Genomic DNA, 8886 nt, shown 5'->3' with positions numbered 1-8886 from the left:
AGACATACCTAACTTCAGATAACAGTACATCTGGGCCTCATAGCCCATCACAAATCACAGCCGTTTGACATCTTGTAGAGATAACAATGCATCCAAGCATATTGCCAGGGTCATTCTCAGGGCTATTCTAGCTATGCAAGTCTCCCTAACATCAGCATATTTCTCACTACATAATAAACCACTATAATAAAAGATTCATTCGACAAGATGGATGCCTAAGACAAAATGGCGGTGAAGAACAAGATGGCGCTAGTCATGCTAACAATTCCTAACATACCACCCTTTTATTCTAACAGAATAACATAAAAATAGACAGGCGCAGAAAATTAGTAAAGCCTTTAACAACAGTATAAGCTTAATACTACGGTAACAGGACTCTATGTGAGAATACTATAGAGCAAAATATTCACATGTCGTGGTATAATTTTATAGGCCTATAGGGCACAATTTGTCACTGCACATAGGTGCGGCCTCTCCAATACTCTCCGTCTACCTTCCAGCATCCCCAAAACTATTGGTCTATCTGCACAAAGACCCAACCAGCCCCCCATCTACCCCCAAACAACGCTGCATCTTTTATTTCTCCACCTGCATTGCTAGCACCCCCCCCAATATGTCCAACAGTTCTTTCTCCACAGTAAAGCATGACATGGTAACAGCACAACTGTCTCTAGGTGGCCTCTGATCACTTTAAGAACAGTCTTTGTCCTCTTAGAGGGCTCCACCTTCCTCAGACACTTTGCTTTAATACAGTTCATTGCAGTATTGGTGCTTATCCAGTGTTCTTCCGCAGGGAGATGCTGGAAATCTGATGGTTTGTTCATGGGGTAGACAAGGCAGCCAGTGGATCCCCATAGCAAGCAGACACTCGAGTCACAAGGAGTCTAAGAAGGGAACAGAAACAGCACAAGATGAGTACACACCCCAATACAATCACAATTATGTCCAAATAAAACTTCTTTCATCTTTTTTTAAGCATCACAATTCCTTTAGCTTAACTCATCCTATGTCATTTAAAACCAAGAAAAAACATTGTTGATATCTAATACAAACTAAATACATTGATACTTTACAGAGAATAATTAACAGCTTCTCTATACAATTTAAATGATACTTCATGAATACTAAGCAAGTGAAAACTGCTGGACTTCATCAAGAGGCTGGATGTCTATGCAAAACTTATGCTAAGGCCTGCCCTGTAGCAAAAAATGAAAAAAATAAAACAGTCAATAAAAATATTTTCTTAAAAAGAAATGAATCTCTTTACACGGTTACTTGGAACTACTAAAAATAAAAGAACCTAGTGCTGCTTTATTCTGCACAGCTACTATAATGTTTATAATTCTCCAACTATGATCCTAATAGTCAACAATCTCATCTGATATAAACACTACTAGTTTACTAATTATTTTATGCAACCTAAATTCTCTCACACTCCTGTATGAGGAAAGAATACAATCATAACATTTTTTTAAACTACAAAATCTCTTAAAGGTAAACACATCTTTATGGTAAGATAAATCCTTTCTTTGACAAACATCTGGAATTACCAAATTCAAATTGCAGATACCATACCAATTAATAAAAGGGAAAAATACATTTGCTTTCATAAACTATAATTATGCTGCTCCCTAAATAAATATTTCTCTGTATGATTAATATAAACTTCTAGCTGAGACATGTCCTCATTATGTTCTATAGGGTGAAGGGTCTAAAATATTCTGATATATTGCAGCATTTTCTTTAAACTTTAAAGGTACAAACATATTTTTTATACTCAGTGGGCCATTCAATAGGTTACAATACTGCAAAGTTTAGAGTGATGCTTATCTAAAGGGTTACTTTGTTTAAGTACATAAACTACAATGTGCACTAATACCAATAAGGCATGCTTTTCTGTAGACAAAACTATATGACTTCTTATAACTAATATGATCAACAGAAAATAACACCAATACAATAGCATACAAAACAAGAAATATAAGTACACAAGTTAAAACAATACTCCCCTAATTTAATTGGTGGACCCTGTAACAGCATAACAGGTCCTCAATATCAACCGGCAAGGCACAGTCCAGAGAAGGATAGTCTTTATGTTCTGTATGACACACATCAGAGGAAACAGTCATGGATTACCCAGAGTCCAGTTTTGGGGCTGGTACCAACATGCAATGCAAAGAATGGATCCAAAGATAGTTCAGCAACTTTTACTGCAGTATGGTGATTAAAACAAGCTTGACAAAAGGTCTTTTATCTTCATTTTTTCTCTTTAAAAGGTTTACTTGCATTCAATCTTCAATCTTTGGAAGAGTGCACGTATGGAATTTTATCTGTACAGATTTTACCTAAATATGGAAAACTCAAAAATAATTCAGTTAGTGTCTTTAATCTCTGGATACAGCTGCATGATCTCAGCCTGCAAATACAAATATTGTGTTAAGAACAAAATAGAAAAATAAAAACATTTTAGGTTCACTTTCTTACTTAAAATACTTAAAATAATAATCACCTAACTCACACAAAGATACTCATCAATATTTCCCCCTTGTTTGCGTGAAACATCCCATGTGGCACACAAACAAAATATAACAATAAACTAAAAGACAAATCATGCACTCCACTCATGCATGCAGAATACTATTCTCAATAGCAAGCAAAATCAAATACACCTTACTACTCAATATGCCATTCATACAGCATGCTTCCCCACGCAGTCACAAAAGAGAAAAACATAACAATCTCTTAGAAAACAGTTAAAGCCACTTGTCCATTCCACAAAACAAAACATTAACAGCCGACACAAACTTTAAACAACCACAATTAACCTGAAATTCAACACATATACTGACATTCACTGAAACACAGCACTCGCAAAACACTACAAACAATTAAAATCCTAAAAGAACCATCTATACCCTGGTTTTGAAATTCTACTATGCACAATACTATAAGATCATACTAATGATGCAATCACTGCAGATGCTCAATAAACTCCAGTTGCATATTTAGAAATAAAATCTCTAACCATAAATTTACAAAGGAACACACAAATACCTAAGTATCCTATTTTGGGAAGATCAGATAATAATGATACAGCCACTGTTCTATATAGCTCCTGCTCGCATGCACCATGCAAATCCACTGTTAAATAAATCAGGTGTGGCACAAATAATTTGTGAAAAGCTCTAGAATCCAGTCTATACTTTTACATAACCAAATTTTAATAACAACACAATTATTTGATTTAACTTTGTTTGTAATTTGATATTCACCATTCTGCAGCTCTCTAGCCAAATGTAACAAATGTATATACCAAAAAAATAAGCTTTCTACCAAAGAATAATAATAAAATTTCCCCTTTAAATTGTTCCCAATGATCCATTGGCCTTACTTATAACAAAAATGTATAACAAAAATGTATACTGACGTTCATTAAATGGCCTAAGCAAGCATAACAACACACTCACAGTGGGATGCAGGCCAGTTAAAGGGACATTTTACCCAAATTAAAAAAATTATTTTTAATTGAAACTGCTGACACAGTTAAATATACTAGTGTTAGGCTTACAGTAAACCGCATTGTCTTCTCTATAAATATTTCCTTAAAATCCCAGATTTTATATCAGTTTGCCTGTATCCCTTTAAATATTTTCACTCCTCTGGGTTTTTTTTTAGTCTCACAGATCGCAACACCAAGATTGTAGACAACTTATTAGTTCAGCTTGCATTACAGAGAGAATTAAGTTACACTGCGTGAATATCTGCTATCTAAACAGCAGATTTAAAAAGAATCATACAAAGAAAGGTCTCAAAAAATATATTTTGCAAACTACTAATACAGTGTTATTGCTGCTCATGAACCCCTTTCACATGAGTGAACTGGTCCTTTAAAAATAAAATGACAATTTTCTATTGCTCTGTCTAAGCCCTAAGCTTCGGTTTTACAGACAAATATAAGATAAGGATCATCCGAAATTCAACCCATTGCAATTTACTTCATATATACACAAACTTGCAAATGCAACTTATCCTACATTTTAAACTATTCAGCTTGTATAACAAGCCATTGAAAATACCTTAATATCAAACCTATGTTACAGTGTACTGTCCCTTTAAGGACTAACCATTTATCACGTAACACCCATGTATATTAAAACTTCTACTGAATTAATTTACTTGCAACAGAAACGGACCCAAATATTTTTAGATACATTTAATGATATACAACCTATAACCATATTTTATCTTTTCCACTAACGCCGTGCACAGATCTTGCAAATACAATGTTAATCTTTTTTTCATTTACCCGAACATGACCAAAGGTCACTCAATCATCCGCACATTCACAACTCCCTTAATTAGTTCCCTTACAAAAAAACCCCAATATTAGTGATGTCGCGAACCTAAAAATTTGGGTTTGCGAATGTCGAACTTAAACTTCCGCAAAAGTTCGCGAACGGGCGAACCGGGCGAACCGCCATAGACTTCAATAGGCAGGTGAATTTTAAAACCCACAGGGACTCTTTCTGGCCACAATAGTGATGGAAAAGTTGTTTCAAGGGGACTAACACCTGGACTGTGGCATGCCGGAAGGGGATCCATGGCAAAACTCCCATGGAAAATTACATAGTTGATGCAGAGTCTGGTTTTAATCCATAAAGGGCATAAATCACCTAACATTCCTAAATTGTTTGGAATAACGTGCTTTAAAACATCAGGTATGATGTTGTATCAATCAGGTAGTGTAAGGGTTACGCCCGCTTCACAGTGCGCAGTGTAGGTGATATATCCTGCCCTGACCATGCTTTGCAGACCAGGTATCAGTGGTCAGATGGACCATTGCCCCAATACTGTGTGCCAGACATGCCATTAAAGCAGACTTATATGGCTTTGGCGTTGCTTTTTGGTAATTAGAAGGCTGCTAAATGGGTTAATTAGGGAGCATGTAGGCAGCTTGTAGAGTTAATTTTAGCTTAAGTGTAGTGTAGTAGACAACCCAAAGTATTGATCTAGGCCCATTTTGGTATATTTCATGCCACCATTTCACCGCCAAATGCGATCAAATAAAAAAAAAATTGTTCACTTTTTCACAAACTTTAGGTTTCTCACAGAAATTATTTACAAACAACTTATGCAATTATGGCATAAATGGTTGTAAATGCTTCTCTGGGATCCCCTTTGTTCAGAAATAGCAGACTTATATGGCTTTGGCGTTGCTTTTTGGTAATTAGAAGGCTGCTAAATGCCACTGCGCACCACACATGTTTTATGCCCAGCAGTGAAGGGGTTAATTAGGGAGCATGTAGGCAGCTTGTAGAGTTAATTTTAGCTTAAGTGTAGTGTAGTAGACAACCCAAAGTATTGATCTAGGCCCATTTTGGTATATTTCATGCCACCATTTCCCCGCCAAATGCGATCAAATAAAAAAAAAATTGTTCACTTTTTCACAAACTTTAGGTTTCTCACAGAAATTATTTACAAACAACTTATGCAATTATGGCATAAATGGTTGTAAATGCTTCTCTGGGATTCCCTTTGTTCAGAAATAGCAGACTTATATGGCTTTGGCGTTGCTTTTTGGTAATTAGAAGGCTGCTAAATGCCACTGCGCACTACACATGTTTTATGCCCAGCAGTGAAGGGGTTAATTAGGGAGCATGTAGGCAGCTTGTAGAGTTAATTTTAGCTTAAGTGTAGTGTAGTAGACAATCCAAAGTATTTATCTACGCCCATTTTGGTATATTTAATGCCACCATTTCACCGCCAAATGCGATCAAATAAAAAATATTTGTTCACTTTTTCACAAACTTTAGGTTTCTCACAGAAATTATTTACAAACAACTTATGCAATTATGGCATAAATGGTTGTAAATGCTTCTCTGGGATCCCCTTTGTTCAGAAATAGCAGACTTATATGGCTTTGGCATAGCTTTTTAGTAATTAGAAGGCTGCTAAATGCCACTGCGCACCACACGTGTTTTATGCTCAGCAGTGAAGGGGTTAATAAGGGAGCATGTAGGCAGCTTGTAGGGTTAATTTTATCTTAAGTGTAGTGTAGTAGACAACCCAAAGTATTGATCTAGGCCCATTTTGGTATATTTCATGCCACCATTTCACCGCCAAATGCGATCAAATTTAAAAAAAACTTAATTTTTTTTGCAATTTTAGGTTTCTCACTGAAATTATTTACAAACAGCTTGTGCAATTATGGCACAAATGGTTGTAAATGCTTCTCTGGGATCCCCTTTCTTCAGAAATAGCAGACATATATGACTTTGGTGTTGCTTTCTGGTAATTAGAAGGCCGCTAAATGCTGCTGCGCATCACACGTGTATTATGGCTAGCAGTGAAGGGGTTAATTAGGTAGTTTGTAGGGAGCTTGCAGGGTTAATTTTAGCTTTAGTGTAGAGATCAGCCTCCCACCTGACACATCAGACCCCCTGATCCCTCCCAAACAGCTCCCTTCCCTCCCCCACCCCACAATTGTCCCCGCCATCTTAAGTACTGGCAGAAAGTCTGCCAGTACTAAAATAAAAGGTTTTTAAATTTTTGTTTTTTAGCATATTTACATATGCTGCGGTGTAGCATCCCCCCTTAGCCCCTAACCTCCCTGATCCCCCCCAAAACAGCTCTCTAACCCTCCCTATCTGCCTTATATGGGGCCATCTTGGGTACTGGCAGCTGTCTGCTATTATTTCACAGTCAAAAAAGTGTTGTTTTTTTTAAATACAAAGGATAGAGAGAGGGTGCCACAATAGCGTGATATCATCTGGTAATACAGGTGTAGGTGTAAGTAGGTAATGTGCTTACCGGAACATACGGCACTGTACTGTGACCAGTGTGTAAAAGCTTGCTAGCACTTAACAGTTGTTAGTACACTGTGGAAACAAAGCTCCTAAGGCTCTTCTCCTGGTTCTCGCTTGGTGTACACCTCCTGGTGGCTTGATTTCAGTTGACAAAAGAAAGCCTTTACGTGTTGTTCTATTAGTATTGGAGTAGCACAACATGGACAACTTCTCAGATAAAATTGCTTTATTGTTATGACGCGTTTCTCAACCCCAACTGGGTCGTTTCATCAGATAAAAAGCGAATGCAATCATTTGCAATAGTTAACAATTTATACACATTGTATGTTTAAAAAAGGAAGTAGTCATAGGGTATTTGTCCAATAGGAATACATTTGCATGTGTCAGCTGGAAAAACCAATTCAGGCTCCCAGCTGTTACAGATTAAAAATTAGAAGACATTCATAGTTAAAAAGGTTTCAGGGTTTCTTAGGACTCCCTGTAGAGGTGCGCTCACGGAAGGTTATAACAAATAATATCAAATGAACAGTCCAATCAATTCCAAAAGACGGCAGCTCTTCCAATTGTTTGTACTACGATGAGCGAATCTAGATTGAAAGTAAGAAGGCGCCAAACATAGGGTAATATTGTTACAATCTGCAGACACGCTCAAGTAACATATAGATGGAATACTTACAAACGAAACGGCACCAAAACGTGCCTAGTGAGACAGACCGGGACCTCAACCGTCGCCCGGAAGACCAACCAATGGCATGCACCAAACTCCCGCAGTCACGTGAATGCTGTAGCCAATCACCGGTTCTTTGGGCTCACACACCTTCCTTGCAGACGTCCGGTTCAAAAAATAGTAGGATCACAGTATAGACAAACCAGGTGTCCCATACACTGCGATTTCAAGATGTTGATTTGTAACAGTACTAGAGTGATAAGTAAAACCCACTCCAAACAAGGTACACTAAAAACAATTTATTTAAAATGTTTTAAAATCAGCAACGCGTTTCTCGACCATGCAAGGTCGTTTCATCAGGCTTAAATACACAGTATGATATTCCTGCTGCTTATGTACCTCTTCTAACCAATCACAACATCTAAAGCCTCACACACCCTTAAGGAGGGCGGATATGTTATTCTCAATGAGCACGTTTATTTCAGACCACATTGGAAATCATGCTATTATACTCAACTTTGTATTGTATCATAACAATGCTAATATACATCCGTTACAAATTTGAATTTTATTTCGATCTTATTTCATTTAATTATACTGTCTTGCGTGACTAATTCTCGTTGATTATTTCAATAATTATTATTTATTCTATTTCTTCTATCATAAACTATATTAAAAAGGGCTCCATGTATAATACATCTACAGTATATTCCAATGTAATCTCAATATAAAATGTGCCCAAATTTTACCTTGGTCTCAATGATTATGCCATTATCTTATATAAAATACACACATTCTGACATTATGCTATACAGCGTTAAAAATAACAAATAATGGTTATGAATTTATTTCTTATAATTCTATGTTATAATTATTAAGTATCATAAAATTATGTATCAATAAAATCAATTATTATGTTTTCTAAACCATTTGACCAAAAGGACATATTTGTTCATAATCTGCATGTTCATACATATGTATTTGACCATCAGTTGATATAGGTTAATTGTTCTTAACTGGTGTCATAATAGAGCTGGCTATGATTTAATAGACCAGAAAGACTTATTGTCTTTATCTCCTATTTTTGTCTTTGTATTGATTATTATTCTCTATATGTAATAATGTATTTACTTTATTTATTCAATGGTTTGATTATTTAATTTTGTTGATTAATTAAAGGCTGCAAGATCTATATTCAAGTTGAGGCCTAATGGATGTAAGGTTTGTAACCTATATATCCAAAAGGTCTCTCTTTGTCTCAATCTGAAAAAACGGTTGTAAAGATCAGATTTAGGGATATGTTCTATTGGAGTTATTTTTAAACAGCATGGATTTCCGTCATGTTTTGCATTACAGTGTCTGGATACACTATGTAATTTATAGTTCTTTTTAACGTTACGAAAGTGTTCGGAC

Source organism: Bombina bombina, chromosome 4 (genome assembly GCF_027579735.1).
Source record: "Bombina bombina isolate aBomBom1 chromosome 4, aBomBom1.pri, whole genome shotgun sequence".
NCBI lineage: Eukaryota > Metazoa > Chordata > Amphibia > Anura > Bombinatoridae > Bombina > Bombina bombina.
The sequence above is the reverse complement of the archived record's forward strand: the minus strand, read 5'-3'. Positions refer to the sequence as shown.